Here is a 26,692-nt window from a genome sequence, read left to right on the forward strand (position 1 = left end):
TAGTGTTTTTCAAGAACTTGAAATTTTGATCTTGTGTTTTTGTTTAGATAAAGCTTTAGTAAGGATTTTCCAAGGTTGTTCCAAGCTCATTAGTTACTCCTACTCACAAGGAAGGTATAATCTCTTAACCTAGCTTTGTTATTGAATTTAAGAGCTTATTATGAGTAGTATAGTTCATGATAGGCTTGGTTATTGTGTATTTAGAGATTAATTGGTTTTGTGATGTTTTGGAGTTGTAAATCTTGATGATTAGTTAATGAACTTAAGTAAGCTCTTAGTTCATGATTGAGAAGTAGTATAAATTGGAAATATTGAGTTGTTGGGGCTGTTGTAGTATTTTATGGATGGAGTTTGGTTGTATGGTTGAATTGTGGTTGCATTGTGGTTGATTTGGAGTAGGATAAAATTTGGTAATCATGTAAACACAGTCGTCGTAATGCCCGATTTATTTTAGACTGCTTTTGTTCTTAACATCAGAACCCGTGAACTCACTGTTAGGTTTTGACCATTTCCATGATTAGATAGTTCATGTTACGAGCTTCGTTTTGATATGTGGTTCGCTTGAATCCGATGTACGGTTTAGGAGAAACGACCATTTTAAGTAACGGCGTTTCGTGAACGAACCATTACCCCTCACCTTACTTTGAAATATTGGTTAAGGACCTTAAATGACTAATTGGAGTATGAAACATTTATGTAAAGTGGATTAGGCAGCTGGTAAGGTACTCGCGAAAGAATCGCCTTAAAATTCTTAATGGTTAAATTATTAAAAATGGTGGAGCCGAGGGTACTCGAGCGACTTAAGTGAATCATTAAGCGCAAAAGCGAACGTTAGGGTTCAATTGGTTAAAGTCTAGTTTCTTAAGCGACCGGGGTTTCATTCCGACTTATGTTGTTGTTCATAGGTTATCGGACCCACTCTAAGCTTAAGTCTATCCGGGAGCACCCAGACAAGTTTTCTACCCGTTATACTGTTGTTGTGATGTAAATATATGTATATGCATTATCTTGTGATAAGTGCATGATTGTTATTAGCAAATATTGCGATATATTGGAGCATGTGATATGGTATATATGCATGTCTGTTACGTAATCTTGATATCTAATTGTTGATTCAATTGCTTATAAGTTGCATAATACCTATGCTAGAGATAAGCAGTAGTTGCGTATACCCTTAATATAGGGGACCCAAAGGTGAACATTTTCTAAACCGGGAGTCGATGTTCCCGAGTATATTATATATATATATATATATATATATATATATATATTTATTTATATATATAGAGAGAGATATAGTTTTCAAAACTATTAATCGAATAAGGTTTATTCGATAACTTTATTTTTATTAATGAATATTACTTGGAATATTTATTCGAGGACTTATGACTCTATTTATTCTATTTAATGAATATTACTTCGAATATTCATTCGAGGATTTATGACTCTGTTTATTCTATTTAATGAATATTACTTTGAATATTCATTCGAGAACTTATGACTCTGTTTATTCTATTTAATGAATATTTATTTAATGAATATTATTTTGAATATTCATTCGAGGACTTATGACTCCGATTATTTACTAAATAATATTCTTTATTTTATTAAAGAATACTGTTTTGATAATCAAACTTATTTTCGATTATTCAAATAAAGATAGTACTTTCGTATAAGTATATCTTTGGTTATTTAATATATTCATTTCAAGTATGAGTTTTAAAACTTCTACTTCAAATTATTTATATAGAGATTATCCTTATGGGAATATTATTAAATAATAATATTCAGATATTTTCTAATATATCGGGACTGGTTTATTTCATTAAATCAGTATTACTCCAAACATTCTTAAAAATGTTTTCGAATCTTCAAAATGATTTTTAAAAGATTAGAGCGGATCCCAAAACTCATTTTTATATTTAAGATCTTCCTTTCGAAGGGGATTTAAATACTCGCTCAAAACCTGGGGGGGATCCGGCTCAGTGGTGTATTTTACATTCGCAACGAGGTTGCTATTTTGAGAAAACATCTTGATTACTTACCCATCGTTCGGGAAGTAAGTTCATCTATTTGAGTCGGCATAAGCAACATGGGCTCAGTGGGCGTCCATGAAAGTGTAAGTGGCTCAGTGGGAGTCCATCAAATGCGTAAGTGGCTGAGTGGCAGTCCAGCATAAGGTCCTATTGCGGCCAGGGTGATGACCAGTGGGGAATTCGTCCATCTACTAGTAGAAAAGGTTACTTATTGGTATCTTTGCCTGATCAGCAAGATATCAGGTTTATGCCAAGGTTTTCTCCTTTCCAAATTCATTGGATATTGCAACTCTGTTTATAATTTTCATAACAGAGGTTTTCAAGGAGTGTATGAAATGTATATATATATAGGTATATATATATCGGGACTTAATGAAGTATCTCGTAACTTCATTATTTATAATGATATTTCAAGGATTAAATCTATTCAAATCTTATCTTGTAGTCTCATCTATGTGATAAACTTTTGAAATGGATTATACCTTGAACGGTGGTATTTAAGTAGTATTCGGAAAAGATATAAGTATATTGGAGTATCTTGTAACTTCATCTTTTAAACTTATATCTAGTAAATGATTATCTTGTGCATGTCAAAGATTTTCAGAAAAATGTTGAGACAAGGTTAGATATATGAGATCACCTTGCAACGATATTTTTTTATACAGTTATAAACTGGAACTCTGTGTATATTATACATGTCAGAGGATTTCAAAGATTGTGAAAAGTATATATGTATATATATATACTGAATATTTTGCGACTTGATCGCGTTAAGATATCAGCTTGGTTCATTTCTTCTTGACCAAGACTTTCATGAGTACTATGAGAATGCTCATATATTGTTAATTATTATACATATTATTTTGGTGGGCTTGTTGCTCACCCTTGCTTTCTTCTTTCATCACACAACAACAGATAGAAAAGATGAACAAGACCAAGCTTCCAATTCGCAAGCGGTTAGGAAACGTTCCGCAGTTTTCTGGAAGCGTTGATGCCGCTGTAGCTGAGGTAGAAATTACCAATAGGCTAGGCTTTCAACTTCTGATGTACCAGACTTATGTATCTATATGAATTGTAATAATGGCAAAGAATATGTAAATTATTCAGAAAACCTTTTGAGGTGTAATGGCTTATAATTGTGGAATAAAATGACTTGTGTTATTTTTGGATATTCATCTCTGAGACTATAACTTGTGGTGTGTGTGTTTATTGTGGGGTCACAGTACGGAGTAGTTGATTGTTTATTAAGATTGGTTGTTATTAAAGGAAATGGAACTCGTGACAACCCGGATCCCCGACCCCGGATTTGGGGGTGTTACAGAATTGGTATCAGAGCTAAGCGTTATAAACCTCAGAGATGATGTAACGTTAAGATAATAAGTTCACTAAGAAAATAAGAACTCTTGCCAAGTTCATAGTCGGGCTACCTAACGTAGTACTGACAGTTAAAACCCTTACGGGAACCCTTATAAATATTATGATAGTAACATAGTTCATTCTCGTATAGGGCAGCGGGGCACCGAACCCTGAGGTTCAGGAGCATCAGCATGAGGATGTTTTATTACATATTGGAGATCAAATTGTGAATCCAATAGAGTACCCTAACGAGGGACCAGATGAGATTCATATTGAGAATGTTGCGGTTGAGGATGTTATCCCATAAGGGATTGTTGCTGAGGAGGATCTCGTGGAGGATCCTGACGAGAATGAAGAGAGGATCGCTGAGGAATTGATGACCATAGTCAGGGCGACTACCAAAGCTAGAATGGCCGCGAGGGTGACACTAGAGGATGAAGAGTTACCAAGGGCACAAAGGATAATGAGGGCAGAAGGAGTGGGGCCTTCCATGGCACCAATTATACCAGTGTCAGACCCTCTTCCAGAGGTTCCTGTAGACATCCATGAGGTTCTACCAATTCCTATTCCCTCCCCTGTACAGAGCCCAACACCTACTGAGGAAATGCCACATTTATCTCCTGCACCCTTGTCACCTGATACCGTGCTTGGTTATCCATTTGGATCTCCTGGGTCTGCACCACCTGCACCCCATGGACTGCTAGACGCTACCACTCAGGCTTCTCTTATCGCCGATTATTATATGACTTTGGGTGGCCTGTCTGAGGCCCGTAATGTTAGGAGTGATCTGTTGGATCTACTTACTACACCAAGGATTGAGGGCGGGGTACTTCCGGCAGGATTAGCTTATAGCATGGAAAGGATTGAGGCTACCACCCGAATTACAGCTAGAGGCCATCTTGAGGGTCAGGTTGATCCAGCTCTACTTGCGACTATCTTAGACCTCATCACCTCTGTGATGGAGCAGGTTAGGGATGTCGTGCGTGCCCGCATTTCTTGATCCATGGTAGTGTGCAGAGCCAGAGCGATCAGACAAGGGTTTCATGTAGCACCGCTTTTGGAGGATTAGCCTAAGTTATGAATGATTAGTTTTAATGACTAGATGATTATCTATGTTAGTACTTTTGGGATAGAAGCGATCAGATCAAATGATGTAATTCTCTTTAATGTGTCCAGTTGTTGTACCCTCGAATAAATGGTTATGTATATATTCGTTAATTTCAGTTCAGATTAGTTTGTTTGTGATAAGTTCATATTGTTAATTGCACTATTAACACTTAAGAGAGTGTCATGAAGTTTATAGAACTTGAGAATTCATAATTTGCAATCATGCAAGGACTGAACGAGGGAACGACTTAAGCAAAGTAAGTAAGACAAATATCCAGAGATTCTCAAAAAAATTCCAAGCATTATGCCCCCATGAGGAATAAGATTAGGGGCAAACCTTGAATGTGATAATCAGGGAGGTCGCAATTAAGATATAAGGAACCCAGAACATAATGAAGTGGAAAACAAGGATTTTAACGTATAAGATAACTCCAAGTATGGGAGAAGGATGAAACATTTCATACTAAGGAAACAGAAAGTCGAGTAAGGAAAGGAGACCCGAGACGGTACTCCTATACGGCAATTCATGGACCTGTCTAAAAAGAACTTAGACTATTATCCCCAACCACCACCCTGAGGAGACAGTGCGGTGGGAAATTCTTTCAGGACCTTTAAGTCGCTAAGCTCTCAGAATTCCAAGGAACAAGCGAACCCAGTAGAGGCGAGAGCCTGGCTAAAGGAAATATGGGAATCATTTGAGATTCTAAATAATTGATGAAGCACAAAAGATTGTTTTATCACTTACCCTCCTAAGAAAGAGGCCAACCGCTGGTGAAAAACCAAGAAAGGCACGGAGCCAGAGTTTAGAATAAACTGATTAAAGTTCAGTCAATTATTTTCGGGAAAGTACTTCCCAAGGTTATGGAGATAGTGTAAAAGTTTATAGTCAGAACAAAGGCAGATGAGTATGATGAATTAAGAATCTAAGTTGTAAAAGTTGTCAAGATTCGTTCTGAGGACACGAATCCAGAATGACGGGATGTTTGAAATCAATGCTTATATTGTGTTGGTTCATGAAATAATGATAAGAGAAAGGAAAATAAAAAGAAACTGAAGTGGAAAGGAATATAAAGGAAATAGAGTTTGAGGAATGATAAGGGAGTTGGGTATGAGGAAACCCTAAAGACTCGTAGCAATAGAAATAGAAAAGTATGTAATCGTCAGGATGAGGGTGATTCACCATGAGTTAAAATTGATGGTTGAAGGCATAAGAGATACATATATTTTATCCCCTGTAAGTTGGGAGGATTCGAGGAAACCTTGAGATAGTTCGAAGGATAAATAATGAGACGTGGATAGACTGAGGAGACAAGAAAGTAAGAAATTAGGAAAATTGGATGAAGGAAGTGACCTTCAAGAATGTGAAGTGTAAGACCGGTGGCTTGATGCCCAAAAAGGGAGACACCAAGTATAGAAGATATCTCAACATTAAGATGACTGTTGAGATAAACAACAAAAGTAAATGAGGATTTAGTAAAAAGAAGTTCACGTTGAACACGACCAATATCTTCCAGAACATCCATGTTATCATTACCAAATCAGGCAAAAAAAAAGTGGATAACCGTTGTTATCTTTTGGAGGCCATATGGATTGACCTCAGTTTGAATAAGGATGCTATTGTGAAATTAAGTATAGACTATCGAAGTGAGAATGATTGAATAAGGTAATCTATCAAGTATATATGACTTGATTTATCCATGGAAGAGTGTAAGTATCTTTTAAAGGTGGAATTAAGGATAAAACCCCGATAACTTGAAATGAATCCTAGGGGAATGCATAAAGGTTGGCATTTCACCCTTAATAGGGACAGTATGAGTTTTGACAGTATAAATTGGAAGGGATTAAGGTAACAACAACCTTTAAGGGTCAGTGGAGAAATTTTTCAGAAGTATATAGACAATGATTCTGGTATTAGTAAATGGTATCTTGATATGCCCTGTGCCTAGAGTGTACCTGATGAAGGATTTAAGGATAACCTTAGAGGTTTTACAAGGAGAAAGGTAGTAAACAAAGTTCTCAAGAATAGAAATTTTGATGAAGGAAATATGGCGTAATTATAATAATGCCAGGTGGGCACGGGTTAAACCATAAGAAGTATAGATTGAACCAATGAAGGTCAGAATTATTAAAGCAAGAAGGGCCCAAGATAAAAGACGTCCTAAGTATGATCGAGAGTCAGCCATGATAATGTTTACATTTAAAGACTAAGGCAGTGACCTATGGAAAAAAAATGGTAAAAAAATTTTTTTTACTTATTTTATCACAAGGACTTAAGAAAAGCATTTTCACATAAGCAGTGATTTGAAATGAGGTAGAAAATTTAGTTGGAGATCGTTCAAAAGACATTGATTCAGAGTTTGCAAGCCTGATGAAGCGAAAGTGTATAGTATGACTTTCCAGCCGGAGTTGTTAGAGAAGATAAGGAAGTGTCAAGAGGAGATAATGGATCAGGACATTAATCATTTGGTAGGTGAGGAATTGTGCACGCAAAAGGACGATCAAAATATTCTTAGGTTTTCTTCTGGAATTTGGATTCCACCAGTAACGGAGTTGAAGAATGAAATTTTACAGGAAGCTCATAATTCAAGGTATTCAATCCATCCAGGGAGTACCAATATGTACAGAGATTTAAAGGAAAATTATTGGTGGCTAGATATGAAGAGGGAGATTACAGAATGGGTTAGCAGATGTTATACATGTTAGAGAGTTAAAGCAGAGCATCAGAGACCAAGTGGATTGTTGCAGCCATTAGAGATTCTAGAGTGGAAATGGGAACACATTGCCATGGATTTCATAGTCGGATTACCAAGAACAAAAGCCAATCATGATGCCATTTAGGTTATTGTGGACAGACTTACCAAGTCAGCTCATTTTCTGCCTATAGATGAAATATTTTCATTAGACAAATTAGTCCATATGTACCTGAAAGAAATCGTAGTTCGTCATGGAGTTCCTGTGTCTATCGTATCCGATCGAGATCTGAGGTTTAATTCGAGGTTTTGGAAAAGTTTTCAAGAATGTTTGGGAACGAAACTGAATATGAGTACGGCTTACTGTTAGATATATTTGATAATGTCATGTCTAATATGATTTATGTTTAGTTTTCAGATCTTACTTAAACAGGACAAATCAGTACTTAACTGAAATCAGCACTTATACTGAAGACATAACTTAAGTGATCAGTACTTAAGGTTCAGGAGATATTTATTAGGAGATAATATCAGAACTTAAAGGAAACTTTCAGATAAGGAAGGCGGCTGATTGAAAGGAAAGAAGATCAAGACAAACGTAAGAAGAGATATGCATGAAGAAGGAATTCTATGAAGAATGGAATACTTGGAAGAAAAGATACCTGATTGATATATTTTAGGAAGCAGAATTATATTCCATATCAATTAGCGATTATCTTGTAACTATGTAGTATATAAACACAGACATAGAGTTTACACTATAAGTGTTATCATTATCCAGAATATTATTCATTGTAACCCTAGCAGCTCTCGTGATATTTGTTCATCACTGAGAGAGAACAGTTCCATATTGTAATAGAGTTTATTGCATTAAATAAAGTCTGTTTTCTGTTACTTGTGTTATTTGAATTCGATTTGATTGTGCTATACACTGTATTCAACCCCCTTCTACAGTGTGTGTGACCTAAAAGTGGTATTAGAGCCTATCTGTTAACACACAAATAGTTTAAGATCCGAAAATAATCATGTTTGAAGCAGAAACTCCAACCAAGCCCACCAAAACTGAAGAACCACCAAAGACACAAATCCATAGTCGATATGAGGCTATTAGAGTTCCCATACTGAAGCCATCTGAATATCCCATATGGAAGGTGAGGATGACTATATTTTTGGAACTGATCCAGAATATCTTGACAGAATCCATGAAGGACCTCACAAGCCAACAAAACTCATTGTTGTAGTTGCAGGTGAAGCAGCAAAGTCTGTACCAAAGGAGAAGAGTGATTACACTGCTGAAGATATTGCTTCAATTGCTAAGGATGCTAAGGTACGACATTTGCTGCATAGTGCCATTGATAATGTAATGTCAAACAGGGTAACTAACTGCAAGACTGCAAAGGAGATATGGGATGCCTTGGAGACAAGATTCCAGGGAACTGATTCGATTAAGAAGAACAGGAAGACAATAGTCACTCAAGAGTATGAACACTTTGACTCAAAGCCTAATAAGTCATTGACTGATTTATATGACAGATTTGTCAAACTCCTGAATGATTTGTCACTAGTTGATAAGGAGTATGATATTGAAGATTTAAACCTTAAATTCCTGTTAGCTCTTCCTGAAAGTTGGGATTTGAAGGCACCAATTATAAGAGATAACTATAATCTTGAAGAAACAACTCTTAATGAAATTTATGGGATGCTCAAGACTCATGAACTTGAGATGGAACAAAGAAGCAAGAGGAAAGGAGGAAAGTCAAGGATAGTTGCTCTAAAGGCTGAAGAAGAATCCCCCAAGGCAGCTACCTCAAGGAAAGGCAAGGAAAAAGCGCTCATCACAAAGTCTGATACTGAGTCATCAAGTTCTGATAGTGATGATGACTCAGAAACTGAAAGCTTGCCTGAGATGGATGCTGATGAAGAGATGATGAAGCTGTGTGCTCTTATGGTGAAAGGAATCACAAGGATTGCATACAGGAAGTTCAGGAAGGGAAAAAGGTTTTCCAGGAAAGGTGCAAGTTCTGATAAGAAGAATTTCTAAAAATCTGAAGGCAAAGGAGGGAAGTCTGACAGAGGTAATCACTCAAATGTCAAATGCTACAACTGTGGTGAGAAAGGCCACATATCTCCTGATTGCAAGAAAATGAAGAGTGACAAAGGCAAGGCTCTTGTCACAAAGAAGAAAAGTTGGACAGACACTTCGGATTCTGAAAGTGAGGAGAACTATACCTTGATGGCAAATGCTGATATGGCAAATGCTGATAGCAATCCTGAAGCTGCTGAGTTAAAGGTACCTCAAACTACTTATGCCTTTCATACTGATGATATTAATGAGTTGAGAAGATATCTTAAAACCATGTTTATTAGTTATAGAGATCAAACTTTAACATGTGAAAGATTAACTTCTGAAAATCTTGCTTGTAAAAAGAGGAATGATTATTTAGAAAAAGAGTTAGTCATGTTCCATCAAACTCAGAAAGATAGAGATGATGCTTTCTATGTTAGGGATGAAGTACTTAAAATGAATGAATCTCTAAAAACTGAGCTAGAAAAGGAAAGAGAGATTATCAGGACTTGGACTAACTCTGGCAGAACAACTTAGAATTTGTTAAGTAGTGGAAACTGGAAAGAGGGCTTAGGTTATGGAGAAAATAAGAATGATAAAGGAACTGTAGAAATTAAGCCTATAGTTGTTAAACAAAAGCCAAAGTTAAAACCTGTTAAGTTTTTAGCTGTAAAGTCTGAAACTGAAAAATCAAAAGTTAAAGAGGAATTAACTTCTGACAAACTAAAACAGGAAAAGACAACTGAAGTAAACGTGGGCTTAATGACAAAGAAGCAGCTTAAGCATAAGCTGAAAGAAGTTAAGAATATAAACAAGGTAAAGTCTCCTAGGAAAAATAGGAATGGAAAGGAAGGTATAAATAAAAGCAATGATTATAAGCATGTTCCTAATGCTCCTATAAAAACATGTCATAAATGTGGAAGTTCTAACCATCTGGCTTCTTTTTGCAGGAAGGATAAGAACATAAACTCCTTACCTTCAAAGTCAGGAGTTAAGAGTCAGTCTGTTAGATATAAGCCAAAAAATCCTTTTTTTCATTGTGGTAGTTTATGGCATTCCATTTATACTTGTAAGGAATATCATAGTTTGTACTATGATTATTATCAAATAAAACCTTCTTTAAAGAAAGTTAGCATTGTTCCTTCTAGTGTAAGTTCTGATACAAAGTCTGATAGTATAAATACTAATAAGAAAAATGTTAACATAAACACTGATGTAAAATCCGCTGCAAATGTTAACAAACTTAATAAGGCCACAGGATCCAAGCAAGTCTGGGTCCTTAAAACTAATCATTAGTGGTCTTTGTGATTGTAGGGCAACAAGAAAAATATCCTAGTTCTGGACAGTGGATGTTCAGGACATATGACTGGAAATAAAGCCCTGCTATCAGACTTTGTGAAGAAGGCTGGCCCAACTATTTCTTATGGAGATGGCAATATTGGAAAAACATTGGGATATGGCAATATCAATCTTGGGAATGTCATCATAAAAGAAGTAGCTCTGGTCTCAGGACTTCAACACAATCTGCCGAGTGTTAGTCAAATCTGTGACAGAGGCTATCATGTGGATTTCTTTGAAGAACACTGTGAAATTGTAAGCAAATCTACAGGCAAAGTTGTTCTGAAAGGATACAGGCATGGTAACATTTATAAAGCCAAGCTTTCAAAAAGAACTGATGGATCTGCAATCTGTCTGGTGAGTAGAGCATCAATTGAAGAAAGCTGGAATTGGCACAAGAAACTCTCTCATTTAAATTTCAACAATATAAATGAACTGGTCAAGAAAGATCTTGTGAGAGGACTGCCAAAGTCAGTATTTGCTCCTGATGGCCTTTGTGATTCTTGTCAGAAGGCTAAACAAAGAAAATCTTTAGTCAAAAATAAGACTGAATCATGAATTCTTGAGCCTTATCACCTACTACATGTTGATCTATTTGGTCCAGTGAATGTCATGTCTATTGCAAAGAAGAAATATGTTATGGTCATAGTGGATGAGTTCACCAGATACACATGGGTGTATTTCTTGCACACAAAAAGTGAAACTGCATCTATCTTGATTGATCATGTCAAGCAACTGGATAAATTGGTCAAAGATTCTGTGAAGAAAATAAAAAGTGATAATGGCACTGAGTTCAAGAATTTGACAATGGAAGACTTCTGCAAAGACCATGGAATCAAGTAGGAATTTTCTGCTCCTGGAACTCCACAACAAAATGGAGTTGTTGAAAGGAAGAATAGAACTCTTATTGAAGCTGCATGAACAATGCTTGATGAAGCAAAGCTACCAACCTATTTTTAGGCTGAAGCTGTGCAGACTGCTTGTTTTACTCAGAATGCAACACTCATTAACAAGCAAGGAAAGACACCATATGAGATGGTGAAGAAAAAGAAGCCAAATCTGAAGTATTTTCATGTATTTGGATGCAAGTGTTTTGTTCTTAAGACTCATCCTGAACAACTATCCAACTTTGACTTAAAAGGTGATGAAAAATTTTTTGTTGGATATCCACTTTCCACAAAAGCCTTCAGAGTCTACAATTTAAGAACAAAGGTTGTCATGGAATCTATCAATGTTTCCTTTGATGATAAGAAGATTACTGGACTTGAAGATTTCAATGATCATTATCAGCTGAGATTCGAAAATGAAGACTTAAATTCTAATACTGAAAATCCTGATAATCTAAATCCTGATACTGCAAACTCTGATGGATTAAACTCTGATGTTATTGAAACTGTGGTGACTACGTCAAAGGAAGATGCACCTGTGCAGGGGGAGCATACTGAAGATATAACCACATCTCAAGAAGCATCAGAACATACAACTGGCTCTTCAAGTTCTGATTCATCAAGTTCTGATAAGCCAAGTTCTGATAGTTCTGAAAACTTAAATTCTGAAGAATCCAACTCAGAGAGCATAGTTTCAGGGGGAACATCAGAAAATATTGATGAAGATGGCATGGATCATGGGGGAGCATCCAGTTCTAGAGAAAACCTTCCATCTGCAAGGAAGTGGATTAAATCACATACACCTGACTTAATTATTGGAAATCCTGATGCAGGTGTCAGAACTAGAACAGCTACTTCAAGTGAATGTCTCTATAATTCTTTTCTTTCTCAGACTGAACCAAAGAAAGTAGAAGAAGCTCTTCAAGATGCTGATTGGGTGCAAGAAATGCAGGAAGAGTTAAATAAATTTGAAAGAAATAAAGTCTGGACCCTAGTGCCAAGACCAAAGAACAGATCTGTTGTTGGTATAAAGTGGGTGTTCAGAAACAAAACTGATAGTGATGGCATAATTACAAGGAATAAAGCAAGGTTGGTTGCAAAAGGATATTCTCAACAGGAGGGAATTGATTATGATGAAATATTTGCACCAGTTGCTAGATTGGAAGCCATAAGGATATTTTTGGCTTATGCTGCTCACAAAAAGTTTACTGTCTTTAAAATGGATGTGAAAAGTGCTTTTCTCAATGGAGAATTGGAAGAGGAAGTATATGTTGAACAACCTCCAGGCTTTGTAGATCCCCAATATCCAAATCATGTCTACAGGCATGATAAAGCACTTTATGGCCTTAAGCAAGCTCCAAAAGCTTGGTATGAGACTTTAGCTCAGTTTCTTCTGGAAAGTGGATTTAACAGAGGAACAATAGACAAAACACTGTTCTATCTCAACCATGGAAAAGACTTACTTTTGGTTTAGATATATGTTGATGATATCATCTTTGGTTCTACAAATGACAGACTTTGCAAGAAGTTTGCCAAACTGATGCAGTCAAGATATCAAATGAGTATGATGGGGGAACTTAGCTATTTTCTGGGCCTTCAAGTCAAGCAGAATGAAGAAGACACTTTTATTTGTCAAACCAAGTACACCAGAAATTTGCTGAAGAAATTTGGAATGCAAGATTGTTCAAGTGCATCCACTCTCATGGCCACTGCAACAAAACTGGATAATGATACTGGTTAATCAGTAGATATTACTGATTACAGAGGTATGATTGGCTCTCTACTCTATCTAACTGCTAGTAGACCTGATATCATGTATGCTACCTATCTTTGTGCAAGATTTCAAGAAGATCCAAGAGACCCTCACTTAACAGCTGTGAAAAGAATTTTCAAGTATCTTAAGGGAACAGCTGATCTGGGATTGTGGTATCCTAGAGAATCAGACTTTAAACTAATAGGTTACTCAGATGCAGATTTTGCAGGTTGCAAAATTGACAGGAAAAGCACAAGTGGAAGCTGCCAATTTTTGGGAGGCAGACTGGTTTCTTGGTTTAGCAAGAAATAAAAGTCAATTTCCACATCAACTGCAGAAGCAGAATACATTGTTGTAGGAAGCTGTTGTGCACAGATTCTTTGGATGAAGAATCAGTTACTGGATTATGGGTTAACATATTTTAAAATCCCTATTTACTGTGATAATCAAAGTGCTATTGCTATGACAGGTAATCCAATTCAACACTCAATGACAAATCACATCAGCATTAGGTACCACTTCATAAGGGAACATGTAATATCCCATATTTTCAAATATTATCATTATTATTATTTGGAATTATTTATGTGATTTTATGTGAATTTTGGTGAATTATCTGATAAGTGGAATTGATGTTTGGGGTGTTTATACGTGATATTATTTGAGTATTTGAATTTTTATATGTCCAGAATAAAATATAGATAATTGTGATATTTTTCTGGTAATTTTTGGAGTGTTATATGATTTTATAATGATTTATGTATTATTAATTATTTTCTGAATAATTACCAAAATTATTTTATAAAGCCGGGAATCATCCGACTTCAACCGTTTTCGCGTTTTTACAACCCGAAACTCTTCCGAAAACTCCTTCCTAACCTAATCTGATAATTCCGGACATTTTCCGTGTTTTAACTTTTTCGATCCGGATTACGGTTTGACCCGTGCGCGGCCCGGCGCAATATTTTCGATACGATAGTTATTTCGGTAATCAATAAAACCCGTATTTTCGGGAGACGAGATATTTTTACGTTATTTTCGTATATAGTATTTTATAAAAATCCCGGTTTTGATGATTATTCAAATATGGTATTAAATTGTATCATTTTTATAGTTACTTAGCAGCTAAGTAATCTATTTTCGGATATTTATTTGCATAAATACTTGGATTGTCTCTAAAATTGTTTTTATGGTTTTATAATTACAATAATTATATTTGGGATTTTATAAAATTTAGAAATCAATATTTCATCAATTATTTAGCCCTGTATGATTTTTTGATTGCGTTTATTTGTAAAATCGGTATTTAATTCCAAAATTCTTCAAAAATTATGAAACTCATATTTATTTAAGTTTGAAATATTCTGAGAATTTTAAAATTATTTTGGGAATTTTTAGGATTAATTTTACCCGCGCGTTGAATCGTTTAATTGCTAAAAGCGGGTATAAATTGCGTTTCAAAAATTGTTTTAAAATTTTGAAATTTATGTTTTTATAAACTTCGGGATATTTGTAACATTTTAAGACTATTTTTGTGATTTTATGAATTTGTTTCAAGTGCAGCTCGGTTCGTTAAATTGTTTAATGCGGGTATAACGCGCAAGTCAAAAATACTTTAAAAATTATAAAAATTTTATTTTATTAGTTTTTAATTATTCTGAGAATTTTAGAATTTGTTTGGTAATTTTCTGATTTTATTTACCGACGCGTTTATTCGATAAGTTAAGAAATACGGGACAAAATAAAAAAAAAACAAAAAAAAAAACAAACAAAAAAAACAAAAAAAAAAAAAAAAAAAAAAAAAAAAACAAAAGAGAAAACGTGGCAGGAGGCCACCACCCCCACCTGCCACCCCTGTAAACAAGCCCCCCCCCTTATTTCCCTACGCATCAGACCCCCACCCCCTGTCTCTCTCTTCTCTGCTTCACTTCTATCTCCTCTGTATATACTTTTAATTTTCAAAAATTCATATCTTACAAACCGTTTATCCAAATTTCAATTATTATATATATAAACGATCAGCGCTTCGATACCTACGCATAGGTATATATATTGCAAGGTTTTGAGAAGAAAAATTGCGGGGCATATTTCCGTTATATTTCGGTTTTAATTTATTTTCGGGGCGTAGAAAAAGAGTTTGGATGTGGTGATTACTCCACATGGCATCTCAGCGTGTATATATCTACCGCTATTAATTTCGGATTTTTCTGGAGATATTTTCAGGACATCAGATATTCTCCTCGGGGTGATCAGAATTTATTTTGGGTAACGATTCCGAAATTCCGCCTTCGTACTTTTGTATATTATAGCATGTTAATATTTATATATTTATTTCATAATTTTTAGAAATTGTTGGAGAAGTCACTTTTGGTCCGAGTTTTGGTTCAGGTGGCCGTGTTATTCATTTCTGTACTGTTTATACGCGTAAATATAAATTATTGTGTTGATTGTTGTTGGTTGTGTCGATATGATATCGACTAGCAGTCCGAGAAATAGAGGAGTTGCTGTCCGATTTCCAAGAGAATATTATTTTAAATTATTTTCCAGGCTCAATAATTCTTATAAAATTATTTCGAGTGTTTGAGCACTATTATTTAGTTATAAATGATTCGGAGACCCGTTTTAATTCCGAAAAATGTTCAAAAATTCATAATAAATAAACCGTTCGTCCGTTTAATATGAAACGAACGCGTACAGACTCAGAAAAATATTCCGCTTTCAATAAAAATACTTTCGAGACCCAAATCATTTTGTTTCGAAAGTTCGCTTGTTTTACAAGTTATTCTAAGTCGATTATTGATCGATAAATCGTATTTTGACCCAATTTCAGTTTTAAACGTAACGACTCATGTGTTATATGAATTATGTGATACGTGAGTTATGTGATTACGTGTTATATGAATTATGTGTGTATGTGGATCAAGGGTCCGGTGATTTTCTGTTATATTTATGTGTGGGTTATCGTATGGGTAGACGATAGGATTTTGACGCATAGTTCGTCAAGTAATTATCATTTAGACAATTAAAGTTGTATCTTTTAATTATAGATGCGGATCATTCGAGTTGATCAGGACAAGACGTTGGATAAAGAATGAGATGGAATGGTATTGGGCATCTGGCTTCTAGCAATCGCAGGAGCAGCATATCAGTCAAGTGTTGAAAAGAAGGACGGTGATGTTTTGAGACAGAATGTCAGAATAGATGTGGTTTTGCGAGTGTGACTAACTGCTTAAAACCCAAAGGCAAGTACCCCTGACTTCACTTATCATTCAAGTGACGTTTATTTCGAATTATATTATGCAAGTATTGCTTTCCCTATTCTCAGTTTAGAATTGATAAACGTTTTACATATCGCTAAATTAAATGATTCTGTTTACGCAAGTACCCCCTGCTATTCTATGTTCCGAATAGTCAAGTGATTTTACTTATCCAATTATCGGATTTATAAATGTTTTGGATTTTGAGAAAAGTGATTTGGTTGCGAATATTCCTACCCAAGAATTGGGAAAAAAAAAAATTATTTCGGGTGTCGAGTATCATGACCCCATTTCAATAAAAGGTTTTAAGATTGGATCATAATTGCGTAAGTGACCGGGACGGACGGTCCAGTGGAGGGCTATTTCTAAGTGTCATATGAAATATTATGACACCATTTTGCCACAGGCTAGTTATGCCTTTTTGTTTGAGTACTCGTGTTTTTGGGGTCACGTTTCTATGAATCATGACCTTGTGCTATCACACGGGCTGATCAGCATGTGATAGTACGTCCGTCGGAGGATGATCCTAATCTAAATTATCATATTGTTTTTGATATTCATAGAATAAATGATTTATCAACTGTTTCTGTTTTGGAATAATGGTAAAGTGCGGTTTGATTCAGATTTTGATTTATGCTGATACTTACGTTGTTGCTAAATATCAAAGGTGGTATTAGTATAGATGAATGATGTTGACTTCAGTATGGAATGTTGTGAGCATCAAAGTTCATATTGATATCTAATTTGATATGACAGCAAAATAAGTATTAATTTGAAGAGTTCGGTTTTGAATAAAGTTTATGATTCAATCCATAATCATTGTCTCATGTTATTGTGGTTTACGATATTTCCGTAAACACTGTTTTACGAATTTTATTCTCGTCAAGATTCAAAGTATTGCTGAAGCATCTCGCTCAAAAATATCAAATTGGTTTTGAATACAATTAAGGAATTAAATCTGAAATTCCTCAACTAAAATTTTATGATTCAGCAATTATGATTTTAAATGTTCTGCTCTAATGCAGATGTAGCTTTTATATCAAAACGACCCCATATATGTCATAATGATCTTGCTGAGCATTTCTTTCGCTCATACTTGCCTGTTTTTAAATTTAACCTCCAGTGAGGATTAGCTTGCGCTACTTAGCTGCGAAATTCGAGGAAGCAAAGAAGAAGCTCTTGGAAGGTGGTTGGTCCAGGGTTTGCGGACTAGTGTAAGTTTTATTGTGTAAAGTTATTTATATTAGATTATATTATAGTTGTATATTTTATTTGGGCCTAGTATACTTCATTTCGAAGTTATACTAGTGGGTTTAATTGTGAGTTGGAATTTATTGAAAAAAGTTTTAAAAGAAAGTGAGAAAAATTTATTTGTGGAATTTGGATATCTTGTTTCTAGAACTGTAACCTTAAAAGATCTTGGATTAGTTTGGGGTCATTTATGATAAATATCTTCCGCTGGCATTTAATTTTGATTAAACAGGTTATTTTGGATTGAGGTTTCATAGTGACGACCAAATCTTCTGACCCCGGATTTGGGGGCGTTACAGGTTGGTATCAGAGCTGAGGTTATAGTAAACTAGAAACGAGAGTGTGTAGGAGTGTGTATAGCTATGTGAGGACGTTTGAGCTCATATCGAGTTCCTGTTGGACTATCGGATATAGTGCCAACGATTAAGTTAAGATAAGGCAGATTCGTTTGAGATGGTTGTACTGAGCTGGATGGAACTCCTGGCAGTTGCAAACTTCTATTGTGGAACCTTTCGAGGCTACTACGTTTTGACGATGATGAAGATTATCGATATCCTTGGAACATGAAGAAGCGTCTAGAATCAGATGGCGAGTCAACTGGAGAGTTCAAGTTGAAGATAAATATTAAGACTTTGGCAATACCTTTTCTTTCTATAATTCATTTTGACATCTCTCAAAAGAAGTGATTGTTAGAGGATATATTCTCTAACACTCATTTTCAATTCTATCTGTGTTTTAAATGTGCCAGAGGTTGTCATGAAGCCTATTTTTTTCAGGTTTTGATAGCTCTGCTAAGTTATGAATATTTAACTTCCACTTTTCTTATTTGGTGGATAGTTTCTTGGTGATGTGACACCACTTGCTCATTTTGGTGTCAGAATTTTGTTCTCTGGATTTCATTTCCTTCAGAATTATCATCTTTGAAATCTTTTCAGTTTTATTCATTTGATTTTCAATTCTGTTGATATTCTTTTATTCTGACTGAGATGAACAACCCAATCTATAGGGGACACAAGGTATACCTGTCTGTGTGATAGGAGTTGGATGGGACGCCATCACTTGTGTGTATTGTGAATACATGAAGGTTAACAACCTTTAGTAGTGTCTTAATTTGGGCACGCAATACCAAGTTCGTTTGATCATATTGATCTCTCGGTTATTCTTTTATTTCAACAATACTTTTTCTCAAATTCAGATTTTGGTTCCATTATGGTATCAAATTCTTTTCTTTTTGAAATTTCATGATTTTTATCATCTCAAATATTCAAAGGTATGCCAATAAGATTAAGCTGAGTTATCCTGGTCAAGTCAAAGTAAGGCGATGTGATGGGATTATCAAGAGCAACAGTGGATTGCAATGCGATTAAAATATCAGGGGTGTATAGCGAAGTCATTCTGTTTCTTTATTTCTCTATCTTTCTTTCTTTTGTTCCCTTTATCTTTCTCTCTATTCTTCTTTATCACAATCAGTAAAGCGATTCTATTGAGGAAATGGTCAAAAGAGGTGAATGGAACAGTGGTGCATAGTGAAGCTCCTATAAAAGTTTTATTATACAAGGAATACAAGATTTATTTGAGATTATGGAAAATTGAGATTATTTGGGAATGGAAAGTTGGTTAGAAAACCCTTAGTGCTTTCTTCTGCTGATTCCGAGGACGGAATCCTTATAAGGTGGGTAGATTGTAATATCCCATATTTTCAAATATTATCATTATTATTATTTGGAATTATTTATGTGATTTTATGTGAATTTTGGTGAATTATCTGATAAGTGGAATTGATGTTTGGGGTGTTTATACGTGATATTATTTGAGTATTTGAATTTTTATATGTCCAGAATAAAATATAGATAATTGTGATATTTTTCTGGTAATTTTTGGAGTGTTATATGATTTTATAATGATTTATGTATTATTAATTATTTTCTGAATAATTACCAAAATTATTTTATAAAGCCGGGAATCATCCGACTTCAACCGTTTTCGCGTTTTTACAACCCGAAACTCTTCCGAAAACTCCTTCCTAACCTAATCTGATAATTCCGGACATTTTCCGTGTTTTAACTTTTTCGATCCGGATTACGGTTTGACCCGTGCGCGGCCCGGCGCAATATTTTCGATACGATAGTTATTTCGGTAATCAATAAAACCCGTATTTTCGGGAGACGAGATATTTTTACGTTATTTTCGTATATAGTATTTTATAAAAATCCCGGTTTTGATGATTATTCAAATATGGTATTAAATTGTATCATTTTTATAGTTACTTAGCAGCTAAGTAATCTATTTTCGGATATTTATTTGCATAAATACTTGGATTGTCTCTAAAATTGTTTTTATGGTTTTATAATTACAATAATTATATTTGGGATTTTATAAAATTTAGAAATCAATATTTCATCAATTATTTAGCCCTGTATGATTTTTTGATTGCGTTTATTTGTAAAATCGGTATTTAATTCCAAAATTCTTCAAAAATTATGAAACTCATATTTATTTAAGTTTGAAATATTCTGAGAATTTTAAAATTATTTTGGGAATTTTTAGGATTAATTTTACCCGCGCGTTGAATCGTTTAATTGCTAAAAGCGGGTATAAATTGCGTTTCAAAAATTGTTTTAAAATTTTGAAATTTATGTTTTTATAAACTTCGGGATATTTGTAACATTTTAAGACTATTTTTGTGATTTTATGAATTTGTTTCAAGTGCAGCTCGGTTCGTTAAATTGTTTAATGCGGGTATAACGCGCAAGTCAAAAATACTTTAAAAATTATAAAAATTTTATTTTATTAGTTTTTAATTATTCTGAGAATTTTAGAATTTGTTTGGTAATTTTCTGATTTTATTTACCGACGCGTTTATTCGATAAGTTAAGAAATACGGGACAAAATAAAAAAAAAAAACAAAAAAAAAAAACAAAAAAAAAAAAAACAAAAAAAAAAAAAAAAAAAACAAAACAAAAGAGAAAACGTGGCAGGAGGCCACCACCCCCACCTGCCACCCCTGTAAACAAGCCCCCCCCCTTATTTCCCTACGCATCAGACCCCCACCCCCTGTCTCTCTCTTCTCTGCTTCACTTCTATCTCCTCTGTATATACTTTTAATTTTCAAAAATTCATATCTTACAAACCGTTTATCCAAATTTCAATTATTATATATATAAACGATCAGCGCTTCGATACCTACGCATAGGTATATATATTGCAAGGTTTTGAGAAGAAAAATTGCGGGGCATATTTCCGTTATATTTCGGTTTTAATTTATTTTCGGGGCGTAGAAAAAGAGTTTGGATGTGATGATTACTCCACATGGCATCTCAGCGTGTATATATCTACCGCTATTAATTTCGGATTTTTCTGGAGATATTTTCAGGACATCAGATATTCTCCTCGGGGTGATCAGAATTTATTTTGGGTAACGATTCCGAAATTCCGCCTTCGTACTTTTGTATATTATAGCATGTTAATATTTATATATTTATTTCATAATTTTTAGAAATTGTTGGAGAAGTCACTTTTGGTCCGAGTTTTGGTTCAGGTGGCCGTGTTATTCATTTCTGTACTGTTTATACGCGTAAATATAAATTATTGTGTTGATTGTTGTTGGTTGTGTCGATATGATATCGACTAGCAGTCCGAGAAATAGAGGAGTTGCTGTCCGATTTCCAAGAGAATATTATTTTAAATTATTTTCCAGGCTCAATAATTCTTATAAAATTATTTCGAGTGTTTGAGCACTATTATTTAGTTATAAATGATTCGGAGACCCGTTTTAATTCCGAAAAATGTTCAAAAATTCATAATAAATAAACCGTTCGTCCGTTTAATATGAAACGAACGCGTACAGACTCAGAAAAATATTCCGCTTTCAATAAAAATACTTTCGAGACCCAAATCATTTTGTTTCGAAAGTTCGCTTGTTTTACAAGTTATTCTAAGTCGATTATTGATCGATAAATCGTATTTTGACCCAATTTCAGTTTTAAACGTAACGACTCATGTGTTATATGAATTATGTGATACGTGAGTTATGTGATTACGTGTTATATGAATTATGTGTGTATGTGGATCAAGGGTCCGGTGATTTTCTGTTATATTTATGTGTGGGTTATCGTATGGGTAGACGATAGGATTTTGACGCATAGTTCGTCAAGTAATTATCATTTAGACAATTAAAGTTGTATCTTTTAATTATAGATGCGGATCATTCGAGTTGATCAGGACAAGACGTTGGATAAAGAATGAGATGGAATGGTATTGGGCATCTGGCTTCTAGCAATCGCAGGAGCAGCATATCAGTCAAGTGTTGAAAAGAAGGACGGTGATGTTTTGAGACAGAATGTCAGAATAGATGTGGTTTTGCGAGTGTGACTAACTGCTTAAAACCCAAAGGCAAGTACCCCTGACTTCACTTATCATTCAAGTGACGTTTATTTCGAATTATATTATGCAAGTATTGCTTTCCCTATTCTCAGTTTAGAATTGATAAACGTTTTACATATCGCTAAATTAAATGATTCTGTTTACGCAAGTACCCCCTGCTATTCTATGTTCCGAATAGTCAAGTGATTTTACTTATCCAATTATCGGATTTATAAATGTTTTGGATTTTGAGAAAAGTGATTTGGTTGCGAATATTCCTACCCAAGAATTGGGAAAAAAAAAATTATTTCGGGTGTCGAGTATCATGACCCCATTTCAATAAAAGGTTTTAAGATTGGATCATAATTGCGTAAGTGACCGGGACGGACGGTCCAGTGGAGGGCTATTTCTAAGTGTCATATGAAATATTATGACACCATTTTGCCACAGGCTAGTTATGCCTTTTTGTTTGAGTACTCGTGTTTTTGGGGTCACGTTTCTATGAATCATGACCTTGTGCTATCACACGGGCTGATCAGCATGTGATAGTACGTCCGTCGGAGGATGATCCTAATCTAAATTATCATATTGTTTTTGATATTCATAGAATAAATGATTTATCAACTGTTTCTGTTTTGGAATAATGGTAAAGTGCGGTTTGATTCAGATTTTGATTTATGCTGATACTTACGTTGTTGCTAAATATCAAAGGTGGTATTAGTATAGATGAATGATGTTGACTTCAGTATGGAATGTTGTGAGCATCAAAGTTCATATTGATATCTAATTTGATATGACAGCAAAATAAGTATTAATTTGAAGAGTTCGGTTTTGAATAAAGTTTATGATTCAATCCATAATCATTGTCTCATGTTATTGTGGTTTACGATATTTCCGTAAACACTGTTTTACGAATTTTATTCTCGTCAAGATTCAAAGTATTGCTGAAGCATCTCGCTCAAAAATATCAAATTGGTTTTGAATACAATTAAGGAATTAAATCTGAAATTCCTCAACTAAAATTTTATGATTCAGCAATTATGATTTTAAATGTTCTGCTCTAATGCAGATGTAGCTTTTATATCAAAACGACCCCATATATGTCATAATGATCTTGCTGAGCATTTCTTTCGCTCATACTTGCCTGTTTTTAAATTTAACCTCCAGTGAGGATTAGCTTGCGCTACTTAGCTGCGAAATTCGAGGAAGCAAAGAAGAAGCTCTTGGAAGGTGGTTGGTCCAGGGTTTGCGGACTAGTGTAAGTTTTATTGTGTAAAGTTATTTATATTAGATTATATTATAGTTGTATATTTTATTTGGGCCTAGTATACTTCATTTCGAAGTTATACTAGTGGGTTTAATTGTGAGTTGGAATTTATTGAAAAAAGTTTTAAAAGAAAGTGAGAAAAATTTATTTGTGGAATTTGGATATCTTGTTTCTAGAACTGTAACCTTAAAAGATCTTGGATTAGTTTGGGGTCATTTATGATAAATATCTTCCGCTGGCATTTAATTTTGATTAAACAGGTTATTTTGGATTGAGGTTTCATAGTGACGACCAAATCTTCTGACCCCGGATTTGGGGGCGTTACAGAACATGTGGATGAAGGTACAGTGGAATTGCACTTTGTTCCAACAGATCAACAACTAGCAGATATCTTCATCAAACCACTGTGTGAAGCTACTTTTACAAGATTGGTAAATGAACTTGGAATGGTTTCAGGTTCTTTCTCTAAATCTGCTTAGTTTTTGTTCTGACGCATCAGACTTTATGATCAGTATTTACAGATATTACTATCTTTGTGTATTCTGTGCTTATTGAAAATTGCTTAAGTACTGATTGTTGTCTGATGTGAATCTCTAAACTCTAATAGTGATATGCATGTTTCTGTGATTATTCGATCCAATGAGGATAAATATGCTAGATGTTGACCTAGTAGTCTTTAATATACTAACAAATCCCATGTTAGAAGTAATTATTTATATGGCTATTGACACAAGCAAATTCTGATATTGAGCTTAGTTAAGTTTACTTTGTCTATCTTATTACTAAATCAACAACTAGAATAATGATTTTCATCTGTTAAGTTCTGATGTTAGTAAATCTGGTGAATGTACTAAGTGCTAATAAGCCTCACTTATCAAACGAAAAGGAAAAGAAAAAGAATAAATATCAGGTACTCATTTGAGATCTAGAATAAAAACTGTGGAAGGGAAGACCCAAGTGCATTGCTGGTATTAAGTAATATGCATCAGAAAAGTAAAAATAAATATTTTTCTTGGTGACTTTTCACACTCTATGATTACTGGAGAAATACTCTGATAATTGCATAAATTCTGATAAGCAGTCGTGACTCACTTACACTGAGAAGCCATTGTAAAATGGAATTTCAAAAGATGCATAAAATGAGCACAAAACAGTTGAGGTGGACTCATGCATGAATTCATTCTAAAGTAGACTTCAGAATTATGATAGATTTTGAGCAAAGTTCTTAGTTTTGCCTTATTTCTAAGATGTACTGAAGTGAATCAGACTTTAATCTTTATCTGATATTTAGCTTACTGCACACACATACACTCCATATGAATAATGAAATTACTGTGGTGACAAATGATGTTTTAGATGAACAGTTTATGTGTCAGATTGCATAAATTCTGAGGACAAGTTATGATGGAAGTTCTGATGATTAAGTTCTGAAGAAATGAAATCAGAATTTGTGTGAAGAATTGCAGAAATAGGCATTCATTTTTCGAGTTAAGAAATCATGTTCTGATGACTGTTAAGTTCTGATATAAGTCTAAGTTCTGATATTAAATTCTGATTCTTTACTTGACTTATTTGTGGTTAAAATCTGAAATAGTCTTATTTAAAATCAGAATATGTTTGGGTGAGATATTAACAGTCAATACAATTAGGGTTAGTGGTACAGGTCTATGCACAGTAATTTTTACTTGTTTCTTGTGCGCATTAAACCTTGTTTTACACTTCCAATGGTTGTTTTTCTTCTCATCAGTCTAGGGAGACGGAGTAGAATTAATTTTACATATCACTATTCAATTTTCCTTGCGTCTCTTGACATTCTATTGGCTATATAAACCAATACCTCATTTCCAGCAATCCCATCTCTCATTTTCTCTCAAACCCTCCAACTCATTTCTTTTTCTCTCATCACAACCATGGTTCATTATGACTTAGTTCTGAACTATGATACCTTCACTCTCACGATGAGGTGTACAGAATGGCAGCAGGAATGGCATATCACTGCCATTCCTGATGAGATTTGGGACTCGGTTCCCCAAGAGGTCCTTACAGACCTCTTGTTCTTTTACATGGACTACCATCGCCATCTTGAGCGACTGGAAGAGGAATGGCTGGAAGCTCTCCGCCAGCAGGAGCGTATTATTCGTCTTGCTGTTCTTTTTGTTGAGAGTAGGAAGAAGAAATAATTTCTCCTACCTGTTTCTCTTCACCGTCAGCTTTGTCTGGCTTCTTAGCTTAGGACAAAAGCTGTTGATGTTAGGATTTGTAGCTTAGGACAATCTTGTACTTTTGTGATGTAATTTAAATTTCATGGAATGAAATTTTATATTTATGCAAGATTTTGTCTCTGAGTCGTTTGATATTCTGATGCATTTATAAATCCTGATTTACTCATATTCTGATGACCGTTTTAACTCTGATACAAATCAAGTTATGATTCTGACGTGTCAATATTTGATACTTGGTTTCTTTACGGTCATACTCTAATTGGTCATATTTTTACAGAATATTGGTCTCGCAGTGAAAATAATTTATTAAGAGGGAACAGTTTTAAAATTTAAACTACAACTAAACTACCTTAATTAATGGGATTACTTGGTAAGTGGAACAGTTTTTCCTTGAAAAACTGCATGTGATAAGTAATGATTACTGTATTCCCGTGCCCATTAATTATCCTTTACTGCTGCATGTCTGAAAGGTGTCCAACGGTTACTTTTTCTACCGTGTATAAGTAAAAGAGAGAAAGGATTCTAAAATCTTTTATTTACTTTAACATTTTATCTCTCTCTTTTTACTACTATTATCTCTCATCTCCTAACGCTTTTTCATACAGACATTTTATCAAACACCTTACAGGCAACCTTAATTCTCAATTTTTCTCATGGCACCAAAGGATTTGATTATAGATGGAGCCAAGTTTGTACCCAACAACTATGCTGCAATCTTAAACCAGGCTAAAGCTCCATCTGATTTGCACTTTGTGCAAGATCTTCTAGCACACAGTGTGATTGGGTATGCGTTGACCCAACCTCAAGTAATTTCAAGCCAACAAGTTCTGACGTTCTGGCGGACTGGGCATTTTGATAATGGTGGTGCTACTGGAACTCCAAGCATTATTTTTGAAGTAAATGATGTTGAGCATGTGGTAACTCCTGGAGCAGTTCGTAAAGCTCTACACTTACCAGAAGGCTGCATTTTCTCAACAGCGGAGGAACATGTTCTCCAGCAGCTCATGGCCAATTTGGGGTATGAGAAGAGTTTGGCCAAGCTTGGACAGTTGAAAAAGCACATATCAGAAAGGAATGGAGCTTTTTCTTCGACTACATCAC

The 26,692-nt window shown here is 34.7% G+C and overlaps 2 long non-coding RNA genes across 2 annotated transcripts; both read left to right on the plus strand.

The window, feature by feature from the left end:
* The first annotated feature begins 15,180 nt into the window (after positions 1–15,180).
* LOC141672946 (uncharacterized) lies at positions 15,181–18,036 on the plus strand. The gene is made up of 3 exons (XR_012555750.1): positions 15,181–15,497; positions 16,280–17,703; positions 17,973–18,036. It is a non-coding gene; the product is annotated as an uncharacterized LOC141672946 (long non-coding RNA).
* Positions 18,037–20,838: 2,802 nt separating this feature from the next.
* Positions 20,839–23,746, plus strand: LOC141673078 (uncharacterized). Its single transcript, XR_012555797.1, has 3 exons — positions 20,839–21,155; positions 21,938–23,360; positions 23,630–23,746. It is a non-coding gene; the product is annotated as an uncharacterized LOC141673078 (long non-coding RNA).
* Positions 23,747–26,692: the final 2,946 nt, after the last annotated feature.

This window comes from Apium graveolens, chromosome 7 (genome assembly GCF_009905375.1).
Source record: "Apium graveolens cultivar Ventura chromosome 7, ASM990537v1, whole genome shotgun sequence".
Classification (NCBI taxonomy): Eukaryota; Viridiplantae; Streptophyta; class Magnoliopsida; order Apiales; family Apiaceae; genus Apium; species Apium graveolens.